Genomic DNA, 24,867 nt, shown 5'->3' with positions numbered 1-24,867 from the left:
GCTACCATTCTGTCCACGGCCGCTAAGATCTCCCGGGAGGCGGCGGCGAGTCTGTCGGTGACAAAACCCCACAGGACTTCTGCTGTGGACATTTTAGCTCCTTCACTTTCCAGCTGAGGGACAAAGACTGCCAGTCCTGTTTGTGTGGAGCGAATATACGGATATTACCAGTATGAGACACTTTATCAAAACATTTCCTATATTATTTTTCTAAACATTGATTCAATGTGGTCATTAACCTGCAATACGCCCTTTAAGGTAACATTTGTGACTTTCTAACTACTTTCTTAACCCACAAATTTACAAATTGATAAAACTTGTTGTCCTGGTGATTGAATAAAAGACGGAATTTCATTCCTCATCTTTTTTGTCCAAGTTCCATCCAGCAGAACCCCAAAGAGAAGCACTTGTGCACAAAGACTTCATCAGTGTCTCTGATTGGAGTGATCCCAGTTAGATCTGAAGAAAACATGCCTCCAAGACTTACTGTTGTTTTTGTCAATTAACACTGAAAGTGGAAAAAGAGAACAATTGAATTGACTAAGTCACATTAAGCTTTCATTTTTACCTCACTTAGGATCTCCTCAAGAGTCTATGCAGCAGCTTTCCAGTTGTGACTCCCTTTCAGGCTTTTACCTGAATTTATCTTGTACCTGAATGAAACCACTCCCACAGCTCCCTGTTTACTTTGTTTGGGCGGTTTCAATGGTCTTGGTAATGGTTTGTAATGAAGAACACATTTAGTCCATCAGGAACAGACAACGATCCTCTTAAATTCATGAGGACCGTTAGCATATGATGAGAGGACTGTTAACTGCAGTGATTAGGGATTAGGGTTGTGTTGTTGCAGCTGATCTCAAGACATCTATTTAAATTTGCAAATCATCGTAATTTTTACTGAATTTCTGAGCAGGACAACCCCAAAGAAAAGCATTTATGCAGAAAGGAATAACTGTAGCTGTCTGAGTTAGAGCCTCAGATATGGCTTGCTGTTGTGTTGGTCAGTCAACAAGTAGCTGAGCTGTGTAGTTGTGTTGTGCTACACACCAAACATGTCCAGAAAAGACAGACTGTTCTGTGTATTTCCCTGAAGAGTTGCATGACTATGTTAACACCATGATTCCTTCCATCACAGTTCACCTTTTGTGTCTTTCTTTTATTATCCTTCCCAAAATTTTATTTGATGGCACCGAGGGACCCGAGGCACTAATAAAAAAAGTAGGGGGGCCTGAAAGTGTGACTTGTTTCCCATTGTTCATATAAAAGAGCCGTTCAAGGGACCCTCTGTGATCAGGTTAGGGTTAGCTGTCATGTTTCTAAAAGCATGTCTGAGGAAACAAAGCGTCAACAATTGTTCAAGGCTTTTGATGGTGTAGTGGTGATCAGTCACCTGGTGGTTCATCTGTAGAGTTCTCACCTACCAGCTGAGAGGCCTGGGTTCAATTCCTGGCCAACATCCAAATGTTAGAAACTCAATGCTTTCTGGAATGTGAAACTCAGCTGCACTGACAGGTCTCCTCCATCTTACTCTTGGTTCCAGGCCTCGTTGGTTCAGCAGGCAGCGTGTCAGTCTCATACGCAGTCTCATCTGAGCTAAAGATACATACAAAATAATCAAGAGAATTCTACCAGTGAACCACCAATGCTGACTGCACAGCCAAACCCACCCCCAATATGATGGTCATGCAGATGAGGATCTCGGTCCAGAGATGGGAACATTTGATGGGGGTCACTAGGGGGTCACTCCAAACACATCTGGTCATGATGTCATCTTCAAATACGACAAACTTTGGATAGTAACTGCTAAAAAGCTGTCAGCAGAGGATGGTTTCGATCCATCCTCTGGGTTATGGGCCCAGCATGCTTCCACTGCGCCACTCTGCTGTAAACCACCCCAGATGGGACTCGAACCCAGTGCCTTATCCATTAGGCCACTGGGACATACATTGAACATTCCTGGTGAAACCAATGTAGAGGAAAAGGACAGCACAGCCGTAAACTGAAAATGTCACTTTTCGGCATTCTCACACGACATGTTGATGTTAGCACAGTTGTGCTGTCCTTTTCCTCTACATCGGTTATTGGTTATAATTAACAATGTGCTACATTGCTCAAACTGAAAATGTCACTTTGAGCAATGTGGCACATTGTTTCTTATTTGCATCACTGCCTTAGCAGCCTGTTTGAAGCTCTCACTAAAACATCACTTCCTGTATTACAACTTATACATGCTGTATCTGGACAAGGGACACAGTAATTTAGTGGTTAGGGTTGATAGTAGTTGGTTGGTTGGTAGATGGAAATTTGGTGATTGACCATTTTTCACAAGAGACAAACTTTGGTAAGAGTCATGATGTTGGTGATATAACACAAGGGGCTTGTCTTGGATTTGAACCAAAGACCTCTTGCACTTTAAGTGAGAATCATACTCCTACACCAATGAGCCATCCACAGGAAGACTTTAATGGCATTCAAAATGTTACACACCACATTTAATCATACAGTGAGACTTTCTCTGAGGGGGACTTTTAGTCTCCATCTGATGTTCTTTTCATTTAGACTCCATACAGGCTGTTAATGATTACTTGTGCTCTTCATAGTTGTGTGTCATCTCCTCAAAGGTTTGATGTCGGTATGCACAATGTATCAGCTGCAAGAAGAATGCAAGCTGGCAGAGGCAGTGTTCTGCTGGGTAACTTTGGGTCTATAAAGCTATTTAAATTTAGACTCTCCTGTTCTACCGACTGAACTAGCCAGGTTGGTACAAGCACACGAAATGGCCAAAAAAGACAGACTGTTATGTGAATTTTAAAACGTGGTCTTCTGTATGACAAGTGGAGATATGATAGGTGAGCATTGGTGGTTCAATGGTAGAAACCATTGGAAAGTGATAGTCAGTGCTCTCTGATGTACATGTATATGCAGAGGATCTGTTAATGGAAGTGTATACTGCAGGTGGCCTTTACTGTAAAGTGATTTGTTTTAATGTAGGGATCTGCATCTACCTGAACCTGTTTGACTGCTGTGCTGTGACTCAGCTTCTTTGTCTGAGGGTCCTCTTTGAAAAGATCCTTACTGATGACTTTGTTTTGCTTTCAGTCACATCTGTCCTCATTCAACTGATTCATCAATTAACTGTTGGCAGAAACTGTTTGTTCATTCTCTCATTTCAGCGTTAGGAAGCAATGCCTGCTATAAAAGGCATTCATGTGGGAGACCTAGAATCCATCATGCGTTACACTAAGAGCTCAGTCATCATCAGACATCACATTCACCTGATTTTGTACACAGGCTGGATCCAGAGCAGAGCTGGGCATTATGCAACGCGCCAGATTGCTACTTCGTAAAATTGCAATTACATTGTAAATTGCAGTGTGCCATTTATGAGTCAGTATGTTCTGTTCATGAATGTTTAAGCTTCAGTCTCCTTATGCTTATTTATGCTTATTGTGTATGGAGCTTTGACTGTTACCAAACTGTTACCTTAACAGGTGAAGGTTCATTCTGATGGAATGAACTTTTTCTACACAAGCTGCATGAATGTGACACAGAGCTCGTGTTTAAAGTATTTTTCTTCAGTACTCTTATTGTGTATGGAGCTCTGACTGTTGCCAAACGTGCAGGTGACCTAAACTATCTGGTTAGCTAATGCTGCCAGACCATTCAGTGGATGTAGGTCAGCGGTAGAACGTGCACTTCCCATGTGTAAGTGTCGATCTACAACATCTTATATTTTGACCGAGGCACTGCTGGGATTTGAACCCAGGAGGCCACAGCACCACTCTGAAGTACATGTATATGCAGAGGATCTGGTGATGGAAGTGTAATGTGTAAACTCCAGTTCAGGTTGATGGTAAAGTCGTTTGTCCACCATAGAGTGCTGCCTGCTGCAATAGTGCTGCTTTTAATAGAAGTTTAGGAACATTTAATTCAAGAATACATTTTATGTATCAGCTGATGCAGGTAATTCTGTAACATATCAGCATCAGTCCGATGAGTAAAAAGGCCAATATCAACAACCGATGTTTATTTCTGTGTAGTTACCATTTGTGTGTATGTTTCAGGAGGGAAACTTGCAGTGCTTTGTTGGTGCAGTAGGCAGCGCGTCAGTCTCATAATCTGAGGTATGTGTGGTTTAAACCTCAAATCCTTGAATACTGTCTGGTTAACATGTTTCGGTGATATTAGACTTCTATGGACCGTTTCACCGCTCCGAATAGAAAAATATGAAGAATCATTTAACAGGTGTCATCTCACTATTTTCCAGTTTAAAGGCACAACAGCAGCACCCAGCTTCTCTGTCAGAGTTGTGAAGTTCTGTTTCTGTATCTACAGATCAGTTAATTTCTCTCCACTTCAGAGCATCAGAAGTCAGCTCAGTCAGCTGATCAGCTGTGAGAGCTGGAAGCTCCTGAATCAGCAGGAGACATTTTACAGCAAGTCAACATCCTGTTTTCTACTTTTGGACTGAAATGGACAGGACAGCGATTTTTCATAGTAAATGTTTTGCGTAGTGATCCACACAGAGGAAGGCAGAGAGCATCCTAAAATACTCAGACCGTCCACTTCATACCATCCTAATGGATCAGAGAAACCACAGCGGTGGTTCATCTAGTTACCATGTAGGACGGAAAGATCCAGAAAATCATTCATTCCCACTTTACAACTCCTGAACTCTTAGAAGATTAGACACCAAACTGCTGTTTCTGATTCTGATCATCTCCGTTAGAGTATTATTGTGTAATTCAGTGTGTATGCAGTTTGGGACACATTCATAAAACAGGGCAGAACCAGCAGATGGAGCTGTTTGGATGTTTCTATCATATGATGATGAAATCTAAAGGCTCTCTGATCATCACATTGAGAAGTTCATCTGGTTTGTGATATTTCTTCATATGATAGTGAGGTAAAATGCGTTAAGTGGGATGTGTGTGTATCCAGCAGGACTGACAGCTTCATGTGGGATTCTCACAAACCTGATCACAGTGATCAGTATGGATATACAGTATGTTTGCTGTCAGTGGAGGAAACTCTCAGACAGGACTAATAGTCATGTTTGGGATGTTCCTGGATTTGAGTTGAATGAGTGTAAATTCTTTCTGATTCTAACACACGTTCGCACATCCACCTCTATTCAGACATGGAGTTTACATATTGTTTGGAATTCTAATGTGAATGTCACAGACAGCATATTTTGTCAACACTTGTTCTTTTAATTAATGTTAAGATCCAGAAAGCAACATGTTTGATTGGGTATGAGTCAGAACTCATCCACCTTCAGACTGGGCATCTTCTGACTGTAGAACTGGAGCTTTTTATACATCTCACTGCAGCACAATAAAGTCCTCTGTGAGAATTGTGTGTCCCACAGTGTACATGACATCTGAGCAGCAATACCTCCACCTGCTGGAGAAGTAGTGTTACTACAGCTATAAAATAAATCTATCGAAACATGAATTCCTCAGTCTGTAGACTGCCGAGGACACTGCAACCGGAATGTAGTGAGCAGAGTGGCGCAGCGGGAGCGTGCTGGGCCCATAACCCAGAGGTTGATGGGTCAAAACCATCCTCTGCTATTTATACACACTGGATGTCCCATCATGAGTTTTTCAGCAGCACTGATTAACAGGAAAACAATGAGAATGTTGTCTATCATAGTGATCGTTGTAACCTACAGCTGATGAAAACCTAAAAGTAGTTTGTTTCTACAACATCTGACCTGAGCAACAAGGAAGTGCTGGGATTTATTGAATTTGTTGTATTATTTGAATTTTAACATGTGAATAACATGCACCCACCACCCAAAACAGAGAGCAGAGAGGAGGCTTCATCAGACAGTTTCTCTTTTCCCTTTCTGCAGCAGCTCAGAGCCTCTGTGGTTAGGTAAACGTCCAAAGAGGATGTAGATCAGTGGTAGACGTTCATAAGAAAAAAGGCCACTCAAAGCAGAAACAATGCTCATGACGTCTTTCTGCCATTTTATTTGCAGAACAACACCTGCCGGTCCCATATAGCATGAATTCTGTATTACAGCTCAACTCCATGAACTTCATGCAACAACATGTTCCTGCCTACACCCCCCCCCCTCCAATGCCTGCCTGCCTGTCTCTCTCTCTCTCTCTCTCTCTCTCTCTCTCAACCCAACCGGTCGAGGCAGATGGCCGCCCCCCCTGAGCCTGGTTCTGCTCGAGGTTTCTGCCTCTTAAAGGAAGTTTTTCCTTGCCACTGTTGCCAAGTGCTTGCTCATCGGGGGATCTGTTGGGTCTCTTTAAATAAATTTATAAAGAGTTTGGTCTAGACCTGCTCTATATGTAAAGTGCCTTGATGTAACTTTGTTATGATTTGGCGCTATACAAATAAATCAGATTTGATTTTGATTTGATTTGATTTGATTTGATTTATTTTGGAAGGTCGAAGGATTTTTCAGATGATGTGGTCCTTTTGGAACCATCAGCCTGAGATCGCTCATTGTATCGTCCACAAAAATGGTTGCATGAACATTTCTTTTAAAATGTGGGCTCCACCCCACTGGTGGGGAACAGAGACATGACAGGTGGGGCCTGACAAACTGGAGGAAATGTTCTGTGTAGCGTTGGAGATCAATGAAAGACAGGAAGTGCCTTTGATCTCCATGTGACGTCACAAAGTCTCATTGTGGAGTTACTAGTCATTATTAGTTATTAGTTATTAGAGCCAAAGCCAGAACAAATTAAAATGGCCCACGTGCAGAGATCACGTGACCTAGAGGACAAGGCCTCTGTCTTCGGATCAGAAGACTGAGAGTTCCAGTTCCTTCTGTCTTCTGCTCTATAAGACATTACTGGGACAAGATTCCATCGCCTTTGAAATGATTCAGTTGCCTTTGAAGTGACTGTGATGTCCTTGGCTCCCCATAATTCCATGTAAATACCAGCTGGCAGACAGAGTCACATCACAGTACATACACAGGAGAACTACAACGTTTGAGAAATCAGAGCACACCGACAAACACAAACATCATGCCAAAGAAGATGATGATCGCACATGGAGGCTAAAATAACGACAACACAGCAGAAGAAGGCCTGCTGAGGGAAAATGAAATGATAAAAAAACAAGTGAACTAAACATAGACATCCTGTCTAGACAAAGTTGTTTTGGTCGACTTTTGACCGCCCACACTTTTTAAAAAGACCAAAATTCCACAAAAAAACAGATGACGTTCAAGTTGTGTCATGGTTCATTGGTTACAGCTAACATTTTGTAGATCAGTGGTCATACCATGGTTGGCTGTGCAGCGTTTGGATGCTCCAATCAGTCCGAGAAGGGTTACAGCATGTATGGATTCCCCAAGAACCATGAGGGCTGGAAAAGGTGGTGTGTGTGTTTGTGTGTATACAGATACAAATGCAAATAAAGAAAATAAAGTTTACGCATCACAAAGGGCCTCTGATATAATATAGACACTGTCAATTAAAACGAGGTATTGATTTAATCATTTTACTCCTGGAGATACTTTCACAGCTAGCAAAGTCGTGAGAACAAACTAGAGGACAATTGGTCACCTGCCAAAATAAAAATATATATAATCACACTGTGCACGTGCAAATAAAGATCAGTATATGCATCACGGTACCACTTTGGGTTCGTTTAGAGAACATGGGGCTGATGGCTGGGGAGTTAGCTCAAATGGTGAGACGTTTTTTTTTTTTGAGAGGTAGTGGGATCAATGTCCACATTCTCCACAACACTTTAGCTCTTTGTTGGCGATTACAGCGACAAGTGAGCTAAACACAGCAGGTCCCTGGGTGGGCTTTGCAACATTAACTGGGACATCCAGTTGAATTAGCTCAGTTGGGAGACCGTTAGACTGAAGCTCTCAAGGTCCCTGGTTCAATCCCGGGTTTTGGCATCTGAGGTAGTGAAGATGTATGTTATATTGTGACCAAAGCGCTGTATTCAGTCTCTTGTGTTCAAATCTCACTACTGCCAGGTCAATGACATAGATTGGCAACTTGTTTCTGACAGAAATGTGCAAAATGCTGCAGCTGTGTGCTGTACCTGTGATACTTTGTTCTGAAAGTCTGATCTCACTATCCTGTTTGTAGAAGTCTGATATCATAACAGTGAAAACTTAACCTTCTCCCCCGACTAATCATTGATCTGGATAATCTTCATGCCTCCTTCTGGTCCAGCTTCAACTTTGGTTAAGGAGGTGAAACCAAGCAAAGTGCCAATGGCAAGCACTCTGGACTCTGAATCCAGCGATCTGAGTACAAATCTCGGTAGAACCTGAATCTAGCCAGTCTGTCCTTGGAAAACAGAAACAACCTGAGCCTGGGTAGCTCAGTCGGTAGAGCATCAGACTTTTAATCTGAGGGTCCAGTGTTCAAGTCCCTGTTCAGGTGATGCCGCTTCTCCCCTTTAGTGGTTCACATTATAGACACCGCAGCACTTTAGAAAATAATATAAATTGGCTTTTATTTTGAAATACTTGGGTGGTGCGAGTGCTCTTGTTCTTTCTGTAGCTTAAAGCGTTAAGGAGTTGAAAGCATAACATATTAAATTATAAAAATAAACAGTCTGTATGTCTGTATCATGACAAGTCATGCTGCTGAACAATTAATGCTACAAGGATTCATTTCAGCTTCACTTTAACAGATTGGATTCATACATTTATGTGACACACAGTCAGGTCATGTCCTCTTTCTGTAGATCAAAGCGTTAAGTTCAAACACAGCAAAACATACTGAATGATAAAAATGAAGATTTGAAGAAGGAATTAAAATAGAAGTGATGAACTGTGGATGGCAGCCTGCTGTTGATGCGACCTGTCAGTGTTTCAAGGTATACACATAATATACACATACATTTACACATAATGTAACATACATTATGCAGACCTGACCACTGTTGTATCTGTTAGATCTTCAGTCATTCAGCCATTAATGCTGGATGTTCTGTCCAAAAGTCTCCAAAGTCCCACAGTGAAGGCTTCAAATTCACATCTCTCACAGTGTTATCATGACAATATTTGGACAGACTAAGGTGAGCTGAACACAGACGATGAAGGGATTCCAACCCACGTGTGCAGAGCACAATGTCCAGCAGTCCATCACCTTAACCACTTGGCCACCTCATCATGTTTGTTGTCAAAAAGACTGTCAAAAAAACACTGTGCAGGGGAAGTTAGAAGTCAGAAAAGGCTTATGGAAATACTAAAAGCACCAAAGTTTTCATTTTCACATTATTAGATTATTTATTATTTATCAGTGAATTCGAACTCCACAAATTCTTCAGGAATTTTACCACCGGGTGTCGCCATCCCTTTTGTTGACGTCACTGTCGTAAAGGCTAAAAGTCCCTAAAAGTGTGTCCCACGCCTGTAATCCAAGTTACCAGGAGGCTGAGGCTGGAGGAGCGTTTGAGCTCAGGAGCTCTGGGCTGCAGCGGACTATGTCGATCGGGTGTCCGCACTAATTTCGGTATTGATTAGTTTCGTTGGTCTTCATTGACAAGAATTAGGGTTGAGTGTCATCTGCATAACAGTGAAAACTGATACTGTGCTTCCAGATATGGAGGATGGTAGTTGAAGATTTAACCCTTTCCTTGTATGTGTTAGGCAAATGTGATGAACATTAAATGACAGAAGCCCACAGGGAAATGTTTCTATGCTGTTTCTCACAGTGCACCAGCATACAATAAACAACATATGGGAGCTGAATTTGTATTTCTAAACTGTTGGTAAATGTTTGCATATATTTAATATATGCAAATATGCATTCCCTATATTCAAATTAGTAAATGCCAGAGAAAGCTTTGGAAATCGGAGAGAGAGATGACCTGCTGTATTATGTGTATTTCTGTCATAAACAACAAATTGGTCTCTAACCTGGCAGTGGTGGGATTTGAACCCACGCCTCCGAAGAGACTGGAGCCTTAATCCAGCGCCTTGGACCGCTCGGCCACACTACCACAGACTGTGAAGCAACCGCTCACACATGCTAAGCATGCACTCTACCACTGAGCTACATTCCCTGCATGGTGTGTTGGCTTTGGCTGAACACAGGGCTTCTGAGATACTACGACAGGCGAACCACCAATCTGTCTGATGACGCCTCTTGAATGAGAGGCCAAATGTCCCAGGCTCTTATATGGTGAATGTGTGCTCTGTGTTTTTTTCTTTTGCAAGAAAATGTAAAATAAAATAAAACTTAAAAGTGAACTGAAAATAAAAGGACCAGTTCTGTTTTAAGTGTTAATGATGACTTTTTGTGTGTGTGGGGGTGTTTTGTTTTGAATTTCTGATCATTTTTGTCCATAAAGAAAGGCATTAACAAAGCCCCACCTGTCTCTATTCCCCACCAGTGGGGTGGAGCCCACACTTTAAGAACGGAAGCATCCAACAGCATCACTGCTGTTGATCTGACTGAACAGCACCCTTTCCTTACTGAGAAGTGACTTCAGAGCTCCGTCTCACTCAGCGGAGGAACAAAGGAGGAGCTTGTGTTTGAACCTCACGGGTTCAAACACAAGCTCCTCCTTTGTTCCCGTGTGTGCACGGGTTCAATCACATCTGTCCTCTTTCAACTGATTGCTCAATCAACAGTTGACCACGTGGCCTAATGGACAAGGCCTCTGACTTCGGATCAGACGATTGAGGTTTTGACTCCCTTCGTGGTTGGCCTTTAGCATATTACAGGTGCTGTGAAGCATAAGGAAATTGGTGAGTGCTTTTTCATAGGAGACAAACGGCTAAGAGTCATGACGGTGATTTGTTTGAAAATTTGTTACAGGTGCTGCAGGAAAACAGAAGTTTGTTTCAAGACTCATGAGTGGCGAATTTACAGCATTTAGTTTGCATTTACAGCCAGGTGATCAGAATGAGGATTGCCTGCTGCAGGTGGGGAATGAGTCCTTACCCCGAGTGAAGGAGTTCAAGTGTCTCAGGTCTTGTTCAGGAGTGATGGAACTCTGTTAGGTTGAAGACGATTGGATGGATGGATGGATGCAGAAAAAGTTCCATTACTGTGAATAATGCAGAGAAAAGATGGACTTTTTGGGATAATGCCTCAGATTCCAGCAAGGATAACAAAAGTAAGCCACAGCCCTGGCTAACTGCTTGGAAGGACAGCTATGCTTACCACCAGGACTTGCATTAACCAAAAATTCTCCGTCATTGATGGATTTTTTTTTTTTTTTTAAGATTTGCCGCGGTTGTCATGGTGACAGGGCTCCATTGATGATGGCTTTTTATAGAGATTGTGCACGCGCGCAACTCAAGGTGAACATACTCAGAGTTGATTGAAACAACTAAGATCAGCTGTTCTGGAACCGGATACTCAGAGTAAGTCGACTCAGAATTCAGGGATAGACTCAAAGTTCCTTGAAACTCCTACCTGGAATACTCCCCAGGTGCATGATGACAAATTTATGTTATGGGGTCAATCACCTGTATTTTTCAGTAAAACTGTTTTCCCTGACTGGGAATTGAACCCGGGCCGCGGCAGTGAGAACGCCGAATCCTAGCCACTAGACCATGAGGGAGTGTGTGGAGACTAACTGTTGCATTGCATGGGATTTGAACCCAGGACCTCCTGTTTACTAGGTAGGCACTTTGACCAACTAAGCCACAGCACCACAAAAGCAGTACAAAGAAGTACAAAGTGGCTGACCATCACTCCTACCAAAGTTTGTCTGCAAAAAACTACCATTGCTCTTGCTTCAGTTGCCAAGACACTGCAACTAACAACCAGACTGCAAACCTCACACAGCTACATTGTGTAATGTTTAGCACGTCGGGGATTTGAACCCAGGGACCTCTTGTACCCTAAGCAAGAATCAGACCCCTAGACCAACGAGCCATGTGAACTACAGAGTTCATGACAAAAAAGTGGGAGGAGTCTTTGATCCCTTTGATGTCATTAGAACCTTTGTGACATCACAGAATCAGCATCTCCTTTGATGGTTACTGATGGAACATTTGTGGGTTTTTTTTTTTTTTATTAACCTCATTATTTACACACAGCACATTCAGGACATTAATGTGACAGTTTATTATATGCTAAAGAAACTTTGGTAAGAGTCATGATGGTCAGCCACGCACGTTGGGGGTATTTTCATATCCAAAATACACCCCTGTACATCGGAGTGGTGCTGTGGCTTAGCTGGTCACAGTTCCTCTCTAGTAAACAGGAGATCTTGGGTTCGAATCCCAGCACTAGGATTAGGGACTGTGTCAATTTTTTTGGAGTTATATTTCCTAATTATGTAAATTGTTATTTTTGTGACATTTTTTCTGTTAATTAAAAGAAAATAAAAATCTTCTTTCATTCCTCTGTCCTTTTCTGTTTGATCCCCAACAGTGCTCATTAGTTTAAAATATAGAAAACCTAAAGTAGGATTTGATTCCATAACAGCAGGACAAAGTGTGTCATTAATCTTCTGGATTCTACAGACTGAGGAGTCTGATAGATTTATTTTACAGCTGTAGTAACAATAAATCTCCAGCAGGTGGAAGTATTGCTGCTCAGATGTCATGTACACTGTGGGACACACAATACTCACAGAGGACTTTATTGTGCTGCAGTGAGATGTATAAAAAGCTCCAGTTCTACAGTCAGAAGATGTCCAGTCTGAAGGTGGATGAGTTCTGACTGCAGAAGAAAGTTTCAGAGCATCTTCCAATGGCTGATTATTGATCTGTGATCAGGTTATGAGCTATAAACACTGATCATCTTCAGGTTGGTACAACAATCAATCAAATATGCTGCTTTCTGGGTCTTAACATTAATAATAAGAACAAGTGTTGACAAGAAATGCTGCTTGTGACATTCACATTAGAATTCCAAACAATATGTAAACTCCATGTCTGAATAGAGGTGGATGTGTGAACGTGTGTTAAAATCAGAGAGAATTTACACTCATTCAACTCAAATCCAGGACCATCCCAAACATGACTATTAGTCCTGTCTGAGAGTTTCCTCCACTGACAGCAAACATACTGTATATCCATACTGATCACTGTGATCAGGTTTGAATCATCTCTGTGAGAATCCCACATGAAGCTGTCAGTCCTGCTGGATACACACACATCCCACTGGAGACATTTTACCTCACTATCATATGAAGAAATATCACAAACCAGATGAACTTCTCAATGTGATGATCAGAGAGCCTTTAGATTTCATCATCATATGATAGAAACATGTTTTTTTTATTAATATATTTTAATTAGTAAATGGCAGAGAGGCCTTCAGGAAACAGAGAGAGAGAGAGAGATGACCTGCAGGATCAACCCCTGGCTGGGACAGGGCCGTTTGTTCGATGATTCAAAGTTGAAATAATTAATGTAATGTAATCTGAATTATGCTGCCGTCAGAAGCCTGAGTAGCTCAGTTGGTAGAGCATCAGAAGTTTAATCTGAGGGTCCAGGGTTCAAATCCCTGTTCAGGTGCTGCAGCTTCTTCCCTTTAGTGGTTCACATTATAGACTACACAGCAGTGATAGGTGACACTGATCTATGAAATAATGAAACCATGAGTCTTTCATGTTCAAGGCCCATTTGTGCAGGAAAGATACAACACGTGATCCTGACACGTGTCCAGCTGCCAGTCTCTGGTGAGGAAACAGAAAAGTTAATGCTCGCTTTGATGGGACAGTGTCAGCGCTCTCTCTCCCTCTCTCAACCCAATCGGTCGAGGCAGATGGCCGCCCCCCCTGAGCCTGCTTCTGCCCGAGTTTTCTGCCTCTTAAAAGAAGTTTTTCCTTGACATTATTTTTCTTCAGTACTGTTATTGTGTATGGAGCTCTGACTGTTGCCAAACATGCAGGTGACCTAAATTCAGCAGGACAGGCAGCATTATCAATGGCCTCATCTCATCTGCCACAGCATACAGGGAATGTAGCTCAGTGGTAGAATGTGTGCTTTCCATGTATGAGTCCTTTGGTGCAATCCCCAGCATTGCTAAACAAGCACAGGAAGTACTTATTTGTACTAATGTGGCGTGGGTGTCATTCCCATTCCAACTAGATTTTTGTCCATTTTGTCAGAGTGGAGCCGCCCCCCTTGGTGGTCATTGGATAGACTGCAGGTGCAACTTTTTAACCTGCTCATCCACTTTTATAGAAAGTTTATGGTCCTTAACTTATCAGATAAAACGATGATACAAAGTTACAATGATCAGTCCAGGGACATTTCTGTGCCACTTTCTGCGCATTCGCTCATCCATTTGAAGCGAACGTGAACGGGAGTGTGACGTATGTATCTGTGTAGCGTTGGAGATCAATGAAAGACAGGAAATGCCTTTGATCTCCAGTGACGTCACACAGTCTTGTTATGGAGTTATTAGTTGTTGATGTTGTTCTGTAAAAATCTGCATCGCATTCATTCTGCCAGTCTCTGATGAGGAAACAGAAAAGTTGATGCTAGCTTTGATAGCACAGTGTCACCTTGCAGTTATCTGTGTATGAGGCAGCTGAGACTGCAGACCAGTCAGCGTGGGAATAAGGCAAGCTGGCAGGAGGATGTAAACTAACTGTTTCTGTTGCCCTGGGGAACCTGGGGAACTGAGCTGCACTGATGGAAAGCCCGTCCCCAATAATGGGGGTAGGACAAACTCCAATCTGCCTTTCACCTTCCCAGAAAAAGGAATAGACAACGATTAGCACGATCCCTGTCAGATCCTGCTTGGCTCTGCAGACTGTAGCAAGATCTGACAACACTTGTTGTTTGTTCATTCTCTCATTTCAGCATTAGGAAGCAATCCCTGCTATAAAAGGCATTCATGTGGAAGAACTAGAATCCATGATGTGTTACACGAAGAGCTCAGTCATCATCAGCCATCACATTCACTTGATTTTGTACACATGCTGGATCCAGAGCAGAGCTGGGCATTATGCAACGCGCACGATTGCTACTTCGTAAAATTGCAATTACATTGTAAATTGCAGTGCAGGAGTGTCAGGAGTGGGATTTGAACCCACGCCTCCATTCAGAGACTAGAATACCCTTGTGCAGAGGAAGAAGCTTAACTTAAGTCTGGCGCCTTTGACCACTCGGCCACCCTGACATGTGTCCATATGGCACTCTTTGTTGTGGTTCGACTTCCGGTATGGGAATTTACTTTACAACAACGGACCTACCACAAGCATGCCTCACCTGCTCTAAGACTCTTCACGACTTTTTAAGGATGTTCTCTGTTCTTGTTGTGAATGAAGATGAAGTTACGTCAAGAACGTATGTACGTACATACTGTACATAGGTACGTACTTGTATGCACTTAATAAAATTAATAAATCTCTTAATAAAATTATTTTGACTTTTATTTTGAGAGCAGGAAGAAGGATATCCAATACATTAAGTTGGGGAGTCTGGGGTTCATAACCCAAAGATAAAGTTAAATTATCTAATTAAATTATCTAATTATATATCTAATCTAATGAAAGACAGGAAATGCCTTTGATCTCCAGTGACATCACACAGTCTCGTTGTGGAGTTATTAGTTGTTGATGTTGCTCTGTAAAAATCTGCATCAGTGAAACATTCATTCATACACGAGGACATCACGTATATTGTTGGAATAGAAAAGCTTATTTTTTCTGTGTGCACTCCTCAGAAAGAGACTCATGTGCTGGTTGAAGTGAATCAGTACAGCTTCTTTCAGGAAAATCTGTTTGTTGCTGACAACATCTGGATTACAGATGACACATCAGACTGATACTATCTGTGTTATGGTGTTCAGAGATTTCAGCAGCTCACATCCAACACAGAGACTCTGAGCAATCAGCCTCTACAGCCCTCCGCTCTACCAACTGAGCTATCTCAAGGTTGTGGGTTTGAGTCCCATGTTGGGCGATTAAATAGCTTTATAGACCCAAAGTTAAGAGTCTCATGCTCTACCGACTGAGCTAGCCGGGCTGCTAGAACTGCAAAAAATCCTCCGCACCACACAATCATTTCAAATTAAAAGCAGGTTTAGGTTATTGTATTTGTGATGGAAGCATGCTGGGCCCATAACCCAGAGGTCTACGGATCGAAACCATCCTCTGCTATTCTAACACACTGAATGTCTCATCATTTAGCTGGAAAATGTCAGGAGTTTTTCAGCAGCACTGATTTACAGGAAAACATGGAGAATGTTGTCTGTCATATCGATAATATTGATCGTTGTAACCTACGGCTGATGGAGGTGGAGGTTTCAAATCCAGTTCAGTCCAAATAGTTCCAGTTTTGTTGTTGCTTCTGTCAGCAGAACTCAAAGGTAACTGGCAGGACCATGTTTGTCTTTTGAGCTTCATTAACAGAGTACACTCGACTGTGGAGGTCATTAGAAAAAGTGGGAGGAGTCTTTGATCTCTGTGATGTCATGAGAACCTTTGTGACATCACAGAATCAGCATCTCCTTTGATGGTTACTGATGGAACAGGAAAAGGTCAGATCCTGATATAATCTCCGATGATCAGCTAAAAGTATGAACCTGTCCTTAAGATCACCATAACCAAAGCACAGAGTTGTCTTCTGGGAGCAGTAAGTGCTGTTTGTTGGGCAGTGTTGGTGATTTCAAAAGTTCTTTCCTCTGAATCAGTCAGCAGGATAACATGTTTTATCAATGTATTGGTGGAAATGTGTGAACTAAACTCTACTTGTTAACTGACAAAAACAACAGCAAGCCATATCTGAGGCTCTAACTCAGACAGCTGCAGTTATTCCTTTCTACATACATGCTTCTCTTTAGGATTGTCCTGCTCAGAAATTCAGTAAAAAATGATGATGATCTGCTATTTTAAATAGATTTCTTTGGATCAGCTGCAACAACACAACCCTAATCCCTAATCACTGCAGTTAACAGTCCTCTCATCATATGCTAACGGTCCTCATGAATTTAAGAGGATCGTTGTCTGATCACTCCGTTACCAAGACCATAAAAACTTCTTGCTGAAAGAGGACAAAACATTTATTCAACAAACTGCTCGAAAAAAGTTTAGAGAAAGTTTTCAGAAAGTCACAATTTATTATCCAACCCGAGTGTTGACTTGAGTTTTGAATTCAGGAAGTGCTGCTTGTTGGGGCAGCGTTAACTGACAAAGACAATAAAGAAGTAAAGAATCAATTTCTTCTTAGTATCTAACTCAGGACACCTCAGTCAGAGACACTATTGATTCCTTTCTGCATGAGTGTTTCTCTTTGGGGTTGTCCTGTTTGGAATTTTGACAAAATATTTTATTTGTTTTTGAGATCAGCTAAATTCATGAATTTGCCATCAACATTTCCTGAACTGAAACACAGACTTGTGATGTGAGATGTGGTTGGAATTGAAACTTTCTGCTGAAGGGGGACAGGGTGCATCATTTTATTTTAAGATAAGTCGGGTGAGTAAAATAAAATAAGTAAGTCTGCAAGAGAGTCCATTGCAACTGTGGCACAAAGATTAATCTGAAACAAAGGCTTTATGTGACTTGGTGGATTCAGTAAGAGACACTGATGATTATTTTCTGCATCAGTGCTTCTCTTTGGAGTTGTTCTTGTTCGATGGTCAACAAAAAAAAAGAAAAAGATAAATATTGCCATTTACTTAGATTCTTCTATGCAATCAGCTGACTGCATGAATTCATCCCCAACATTAACCAAAGTGAAGCACAGCTCTTTGTTCTGAGAGCAGTAAGTGATATTTGTTGTGGCAGAGTTGGTGATTTCAAAAGTCAATCACAAGGACAGCAAGTTTTATCAGTTTTTTGGGGGTGGGGGTGAAGAAAGTAGTTTGAAAGTCATGATTCATGAAGATTCGTGACTCACGCTGCTGTGTCCTGGTATGAAGCACAGTGGTTCTATCAATGTGTCCTTTCTTTCTTCTTACCTTGACTGTTGGATTCAGTAAGAGCTACTTCTTGGGGGAAAAGTTTGTGACCTCTAAAGAATTTTTTTGAAGTCCCAAATGTTACTTTAACTGGAGGTGACATGTGGATCAGTGCTTCTATTAGTGGATATATATTTATTTCCACCGTTCTCTGCAGTCATGCTAATTCTCAACTATACATATATTCTTACTGGCTCCTTTTGTAAATTTATTCAAACTTTTTTTACTATGTCTTTCTTATTTTATAAATGCATTTTGCAGAACAGAGTTGTCTTTAAAGTTTGTTAAACATCGTGTATGATGACAATAAGAGCATTCTAATTCTAACTCTAATTCTTTGAGCTTGCTCTGGTTGAAATGTTTCTTGAGATCAGTTAAATGCATACATTTCTCCAAATGAAGCAAAGACTTGTGTTTCCAGAGCAGTAAGTGATATTTGTTGGGGCAGAGTTGGTGATTTCAAAAGTTGTTCATTCCGTCCAAGAATTAATCAGGACAGAGAGTTTATGCAACCATTTGGTAGAAAAGAAGTTTTGGTTGGAATAAAAACAACAACAAAGATGGCCATTTTGAAAAGATTTGTTCAGATCAGCTGCAGCAACACTAATCACCAGAGTTAGCTGTCCTCTCACCATATGCTAATGGTCCTCATGAATTTAAGAGGATTGTTGTCTGTTCCTGATGGACTAAATGTGTTCTTCATTACAAACCATTACAACCAAGACCATTGAAACTGCCTGAACAAAGCAGACAGGGAGCCGTGGGAGTGGTTTCATTCAGGTATAAGATGGGCAAAAGCCTGAAAAGGAGTCCATTGGAACTGATACAACAAGGAAGTGGCTGCAAAGACTCTTTGGAGGAGATCACGTGAGGTAAAAATGAGAGGTTAATGTGACTTCTATTCTCTTTGCGCTTTTCCCCTTTCAGTGTTAATTCACAAAAACAGCATTAATTGTTGGAGCCATGTTTTTTTTTTTTTCAGATCTAACTCGGGTCGCTCCAATCAGAGACACTGATGAATTCTTGTCCATAAGTGCTTCTCTTTGGGGTTGTCCTGGTTTGAAATTCGACAAAACATCGCTAATATTGATTCATTGTGAGCAGTTAAATTCAAGTCAAATTTGTCCTCAACATTTCCCCAACTGAAGCACAGACTTGTGTTCTGAGAGCAGTAAGTGCTATTAGTTGGGGTAATGTTGGTGATTTCAGAAGTCAATCACAAGGCGGCAGGTTTTATCAATGTTTGGGGCATGGTGGTAAGAACATCTGAATTTGTTTGAAAGTCACAACCTTGTTACCTTAACCTGAGCACTGACTTGACTGTTGAATTCAGTAAATGCAACTTCTTGGGGCAGCACTAACTGACAAAGACAACAGCAGGTTTGGTGGAAGTCATGACTCCCAACACAAACGCAGATATCTTTATCTAGAGACTCTAACCCCAAGCCTTGGTTAGAATATCGAATTCAGAAAACGTTGTCATCAACATTTCCTGAATTGAAACACAGACATATGGACATAAAGCAGTAAATGCTTTATGCAGTAAATGTGTCATGCTAATGGTATTCATGAATTTAAGAGGATTGTTCCTGATGGACTAAATGTGTTCTCCATTAGAAACCATTACCAAGACCATTGAAACTGCCTGAACAAAGTAGAAGATGTAAGATGGGTAAAAGCCTGAATCGGAGTCCATTGGAACTGTGACACAAGAAAGTGGCTGCAAAGACTCTTTGGAAGAGAGATCATATGTGCAGTAAAAATTTTTTGCTGAATGTGACTTCTATCCTCTTTGCTCTCTTTTTCCCCTTCAGTGTTAATTTACAAAAACAACATTAATTCTTGGAGCCATGTTTTCTTCAGATCTAACCCGGATCACTCCAATCAGAGACACTGATGAATTCTTGTGCATAAGTGCTTCTCTTTGGGGTTGTCCTGGATGGAATTTGGACAAAAGTTACACTCAGTTTTAGTAGTTTTAGTTCGACATCTAGTTTTAGTAATTTTGTGAGATCAGCTAAATTCATGAACTTGTCATCAACATTTCCCAACTGAAGTACAGACTTGTGCTGTGAGAGCAGTAAGTGCTATTAGTTGAGGTAGTGTTGGTGATTTCAGATCAGTAAGTTTTATAAATGTTTGGGGAGTGGGGGTTGTGAACATTTGAATTTGCACTGACTTGGTTGTTGAATTCAGTAAGTGCAACTTGTTGGGGCACCAATAACTGACAAAGACAACAGCAGGTTTGGTGGGACCCATAACTGCCACCACAAATAGAAATCTTAGATTAGCTAAATGAATGAAGTTGTCTTCAACATTTCTCCAACTGAAGCACATACTTTTGTTCTGAGAGCAGTAAGTGCTATTAGTTGCGGTAGTGTTGGTGATGAGGTTGTTCCTTCAACCAATAATCACGACAGAGAGTTCATTCAACAAATTAATGGAAGAAACTTTTGAGAAATTTGTTTGAAATTAATTAATTCGCAATTACCCCAACCCCAACCTCAACATTTACTTGAGTTTTGAATTTAATAGTGCTACTTCTTGGTGCTATGTTAACTACCAAACACAACAAGTCATGGAATTGATGTCTTCTTGGACGTTAGATGACTTCAGTTACAGAATCTATTCATTCACTCCATTCAGAGACACTGATGAATTCTTGTTTCTCTTTGGTTCTGATCCTGGTTGGAATTTGGACAAAAAAGATGAGGAATGCCAATCCCTCTTTTCTTTGAATCAGCTTTTACCTGCAGAATCTGGACAAGAGGAACAGTATTTTAGTGGTTGGTGCTGGAGACAAACTTTGAGTCATGAAGAGTCTTGAAGAGTCATGACAGTCCATCAAATTGCACCCACATGTTGCAGCCTACACGTGTCATTGATTTTCTAAAGACACAAACAGGGAGCTGATTAGTTTCTTTGGTCTTTATTGATATGCTCTTTCATACTGTGCTTCCAGATCTGGGGGATGGTAGTAGAACTAACCCTAACCCTTCCTTACACGTGTTAGGCAAATGTGATAACCATTAAATGACCTGTAGGGGAAAATGTTTATACTGTTTTTCACAGTGCAGTGCATACAATGCTGCAGGAAGTAAGTTCTCAGCTGTATTTCTATGCATATATTATATAATATAATATACATATCATAATATAATGTATATTGTTATATTAATAATAATATATATATTATATAATGGCAGAGAGATGACCGGCAGCATTTTGTGTGTTTCTGTCATAAACTGAGAGTTGCAATCTGTGTCACTGACCTGGTAGTGGTGGGATTTGAACCCACACCAAGAGACTGGAGCCTTAATACAGTGCCTTGGTCACAATCACATACAAGATCACATACATCTTCACTGAAATAATGACACCTGTGTCACCTGTGAGACAGCTGTGTCCAAAGGTTTGGAGGAGTGAATGGCAGAAAGATGTCTTTGATTAGCAGAGTCCTCATGGGAAACTTAAGCTTGTTACATCTAACTCAGCTACGACAGGATTCTGAGGAACTCAGTCATCTGGGAGAGACTTGGAGTAGAAAAGCTGCTCCTTTCTGATGCTCCACTGACTGAGCTAGTCAGCCTGTACGGATGAGATGAACAGCTGCTGTCCATTTCTACCACAGGGAGCCACAGGATTCAGTGTTTTCAGTCCTAACCCCTTGATTGTCAAACAATCATGTTCCTATCTTATGCAGATTTTTCATACACTTTGGTTCACAAAAGGCTTTGGCCTCCATTCAGAGACCAGAATTCCCTTCTGCACAGGAAATAGCTTAACTTAAGTCTAGCTCCTGACATGTTTCCAGCTGCCAGTCCAGCTGAGGAAACTGAAAAGTTAACACTAGCTTTGCAGTGCAGTGTAGCGTATTGCAGTGGACACTGTTGGGGAATAGAGACATCACAGGTGGGGCGTGACAAACAGGAGGAAATGCTCCTTTTCATTCTGATCATCCTTTCTCAAAGATCTGTCAGATGTCATCAAAGATCTGACATTCAAAAACACCCACACCCTGAGACATCATGAGCTGCTGTTTTTACCCAGGTGGCTGCTACATGCAGTGTTGTGCTCTCAGTGGAGTTCCTGCCCATCACTTCCTATATTACAGCTTTTACTTGCAGTTCCTGACAAAGACAAAGTGGTTGTTGCTGTGTTAAGCAGATGTAAATGTGGTGATTGACCGCTTTTCACAGGAGACAAACTGGGAAGATACTGGCAACATAACACTAAATTCCCATACCGGGAGTTGAACCCAGGCCGCCTGGGTGAAAACCAGGAATCCTGACCGCTAGACCATATGGGAGCTGTACCTGCACTGGAATTGGCAACCTAGCCGCCCACTGTGAGCCCCTCAGCCCTAGAATGCTGGAGAAACAGGACACGTCCACAGCAACAGTAGAAAGGAGGAATGCCCTCTACCAACAGTGGCAAACAGCCACGTGAAAAACGGGAATCCTCACTGCCAGACCTTATAGGACATGACTGTATGACCCAATGGAGCTGAACAGAGGGGGATCCCTGATGATCACCTCACATAAGAAGCATGTCACATGTTTTTCCAACATGTTCTCACTCCCAATGTGTCAACAGGCTGACAAACACTGACGAATGGTCAGTGTCCCTTACCGTCACATGCCGACTCAGGAAGCACCCTTTTTTTGTCATTCTTGACGAGTTGGGTAAACTGAAAGGAGAAATGAGCAGCTTTTCTACTCCGAGTCTCTCCCAGACACCTGTCTAACATAGCTGAATTAGATGTAACTAACTATACTTCAAAACCGTGAGACAAAAAACACACAGCTGTGAGGAGCACAAGTATTCACTGACACAGACATGGTTTCAGAGACAACCTGGAGAAAAACTTGCAGTACTGATGCTTAGCTGCTTAAAGTGCCTGTTCTGTAGAGAGGACATCCCGCGCTACCATTGCGCCACAGAGTCTTCCTCTAATGCAGTTCATTAAGTTCATTAACCAAATTAAACTGTCACCATGAGGCCTTGTAGAGCTACAAACTTGGAGAGGTCAGAAAAGGTCAGATCCTGATATAATCTTGTGAATCCACAAGTATGCCTTTCTTTGTTTGTGTACCAACAGCCTGAGCCCTGGTTCTGACTTGTGTGGCATTTTGTTTTGATTAACCTCATTATTTATTTATATTTTATTTATATTTTGTGTGGTGCTGTGGCTTAGTTGGTCAAAGCGCCTGTCTAGTAAACAGGAGATCCTGGGTTCAGTGTCTCATTGATAAAGTTTAAGGTTGTTGAGTTAAATTCATATAAGTTTCATTAAAAGGACACAGCACTGTCTCTGACCAGTCACTTAACTGCACAGTCTTCATGTCTCCCAGCAGTTCCTTGTTGCTAAAGTCAGATGTTCATCTACTTTTTGTAGATGAAAAATCTGCATTAAATGGGAATATGATTGCTTGACAATCAAGGGTTAGGACTGAAAACACTAAAGCCTGTGGCTCCCTGTGGTAGAAATAGACAGCAGTTGTTGGACTAAAGATAACTGAGCTGTTACTGAATCATCTGTACAGGCTGACTGAGTACAGTAAAGACAATTGTAGAGTTCCCTGAACTCAGGTGAAAATTTGTTACAGGTGCTGCAGGAAGACGGAAGTTTGTTTCAAGACTCATGAGTGGTGAATTTACAGCATTTAGTTTGCTGTACAAATTCCCAAACTTGTTTTCAGAACTGCTCCTTTTCTTTCAGCTCACTTCTAAGTTTGAACGGAGAAAACGGATTATTACAATGGAACTGATGAAATGCATCAGAGAGCTGTGTGGAGGACTCATTGCCTGCAGATATATAAGAAGAAATAAATATGAAATTACAATGACGAACCTGACCGGGAAAAACAGACTGATGGACGGTTTCAAAATGGGATGAGCTGGTGGTGTCCTTCCTGGGACTGCCTGGTTCCCCTTTACGCTGATTTACTGCTGAGCCGGACGTAGTTTCCATGTTACCGTACGTACTGAAGGAAGAAACGCAAATAGAAACACAGCTGAGTGTACGGAAAGCTAAACGGGACAATACAACATGTATGTTACTGATATCTTAGTTATTACATTAAAACAAGAAACGGAGAACGCATTTGTTAGACCATTCATTGTTAATCTTTGTGTAAATGGATGCCAGCTAGCCTAGCTGTGGGAGAGCAGCTCACGTTAAGTAAACCTCACTGTCGGATCACTTATTAAACTAGCTAACTGGTTAGCATGCTCGACTGAACGACGACGGAAATCAATAATCCATTCACTGAACACTTGGGCAATGTTTTCCTGAAAGCCTACCCATTATCTGTTATCTGTTGCACCACATGCCCAGTGTAGACAGACACTATTGTCACTGTGAAGATCAACAAGTTAAACTGTTGCATAGGCACAATAACAATTGAACAACAAAGCGTGGTATTTGTTCATTCATTCAAATTTAAAAATCAATCAACAGACGTGAACTCGGAGCTAAGAAATGACGAATATTCAATTAACTCTTATGCCATAACAGACGATGAACCACAATTCGAGAAATCTCGTTTTCGCTGCAATCTCACACAGATCCTCAACCATTTAGGACCACTTCGCTTTCCGTAGAAGGTTGGTCCTGTGGGCGGAGTCAGTTAACGTGGCTCTTCAAAGGGGAACCGGAAACGCCCGGAGCTGCTCCACACAAACGGGACTGGCGGTCTTTTGTCCCTCAGCTGGAAAGTGAAGGAGCTAAAATGTCCACAGCAGAAGTGGACAGATGTAAATATTAGAAAATGTGACAGTAATGAGAAACCCAGCAGCTGCCCAGAGCATGGGGAAACATTTAAAAAGTTGAAGAAACAGCACATGGAAGTTCACTCAGAGGAGGGACCGTTTGGATGCTCATTTTGTGGCAAAAGATTTAAGCAGCAAGATTATCTTGAATCACATATGGTAGTCCACACAGAAGAGAAACCCTTCAGCTGTGATGTTTGCGGGAAAAGTTTTAAACTAAAGGGAATCCTTAGGAAACACATGAAGGTCCACACAGAAGAGA

The 24,867-nt window shown here is 41.5% G+C and overlaps 4 non-coding genes across 4 annotated transcripts; 2 read left to right on the top strand and 2 right to left on the bottom strand.

Annotated features, from left to right (window-relative positions):
* The first annotated feature begins 8,311 nt into the window (after positions 1 to 8,311).
* trnak-uuu (transfer RNA lysine (anticodon UUU)) lies at positions 8,312 to 8,384 on the top strand. Its single transcript has one exon. It is a non-coding gene; the product is annotated as a tRNA-Lys (tRNA).
* A 1,485-nt stretch (positions 8,385 to 9,869) lies between these two features.
* Positions 9,870 to 9,951, bottom strand: trnal-aag (transfer RNA leucine (anticodon AAG)). The gene has a single exon. It is a non-coding gene; the product is annotated as a tRNA-Leu (tRNA).
* Positions 9,952 to 13,359: 3,408 nt separating this feature from the next.
* On the top strand, positions 13,360 to 13,432 carry trnak-uuu (transfer RNA lysine (anticodon UUU)). The gene has a single exon. It is a non-coding gene; the product is annotated as a tRNA-Lys (tRNA).
* An 8,636-nt stretch (positions 13,433 to 22,068) lies between these two features.
* On the bottom strand, positions 22,069 to 22,140 carry trnae-uuc (transfer RNA glutamic acid (anticodon UUC)). The gene has a single exon. It is a non-coding gene; the product is annotated as a tRNA-Glu (tRNA).
* Positions 22,141 to 24,867: the final 2,727 nt, after the last annotated feature.

This window comes from Echeneis naucrates, unplaced genomic scaffold, assembly GCF_900963305.1.
Source record: "Echeneis naucrates unplaced genomic scaffold, fEcheNa1.1, whole genome shotgun sequence".
In the NCBI taxonomy this organism is placed as follows: domain Eukaryota; kingdom Metazoa; phylum Chordata; class Actinopteri; order Carangiformes; family Echeneidae; genus Echeneis; species Echeneis naucrates.
The sequence above is the reverse complement of the archived record's forward strand: the minus strand, read 5'-3'. Positions and strand labels throughout refer to the sequence as shown.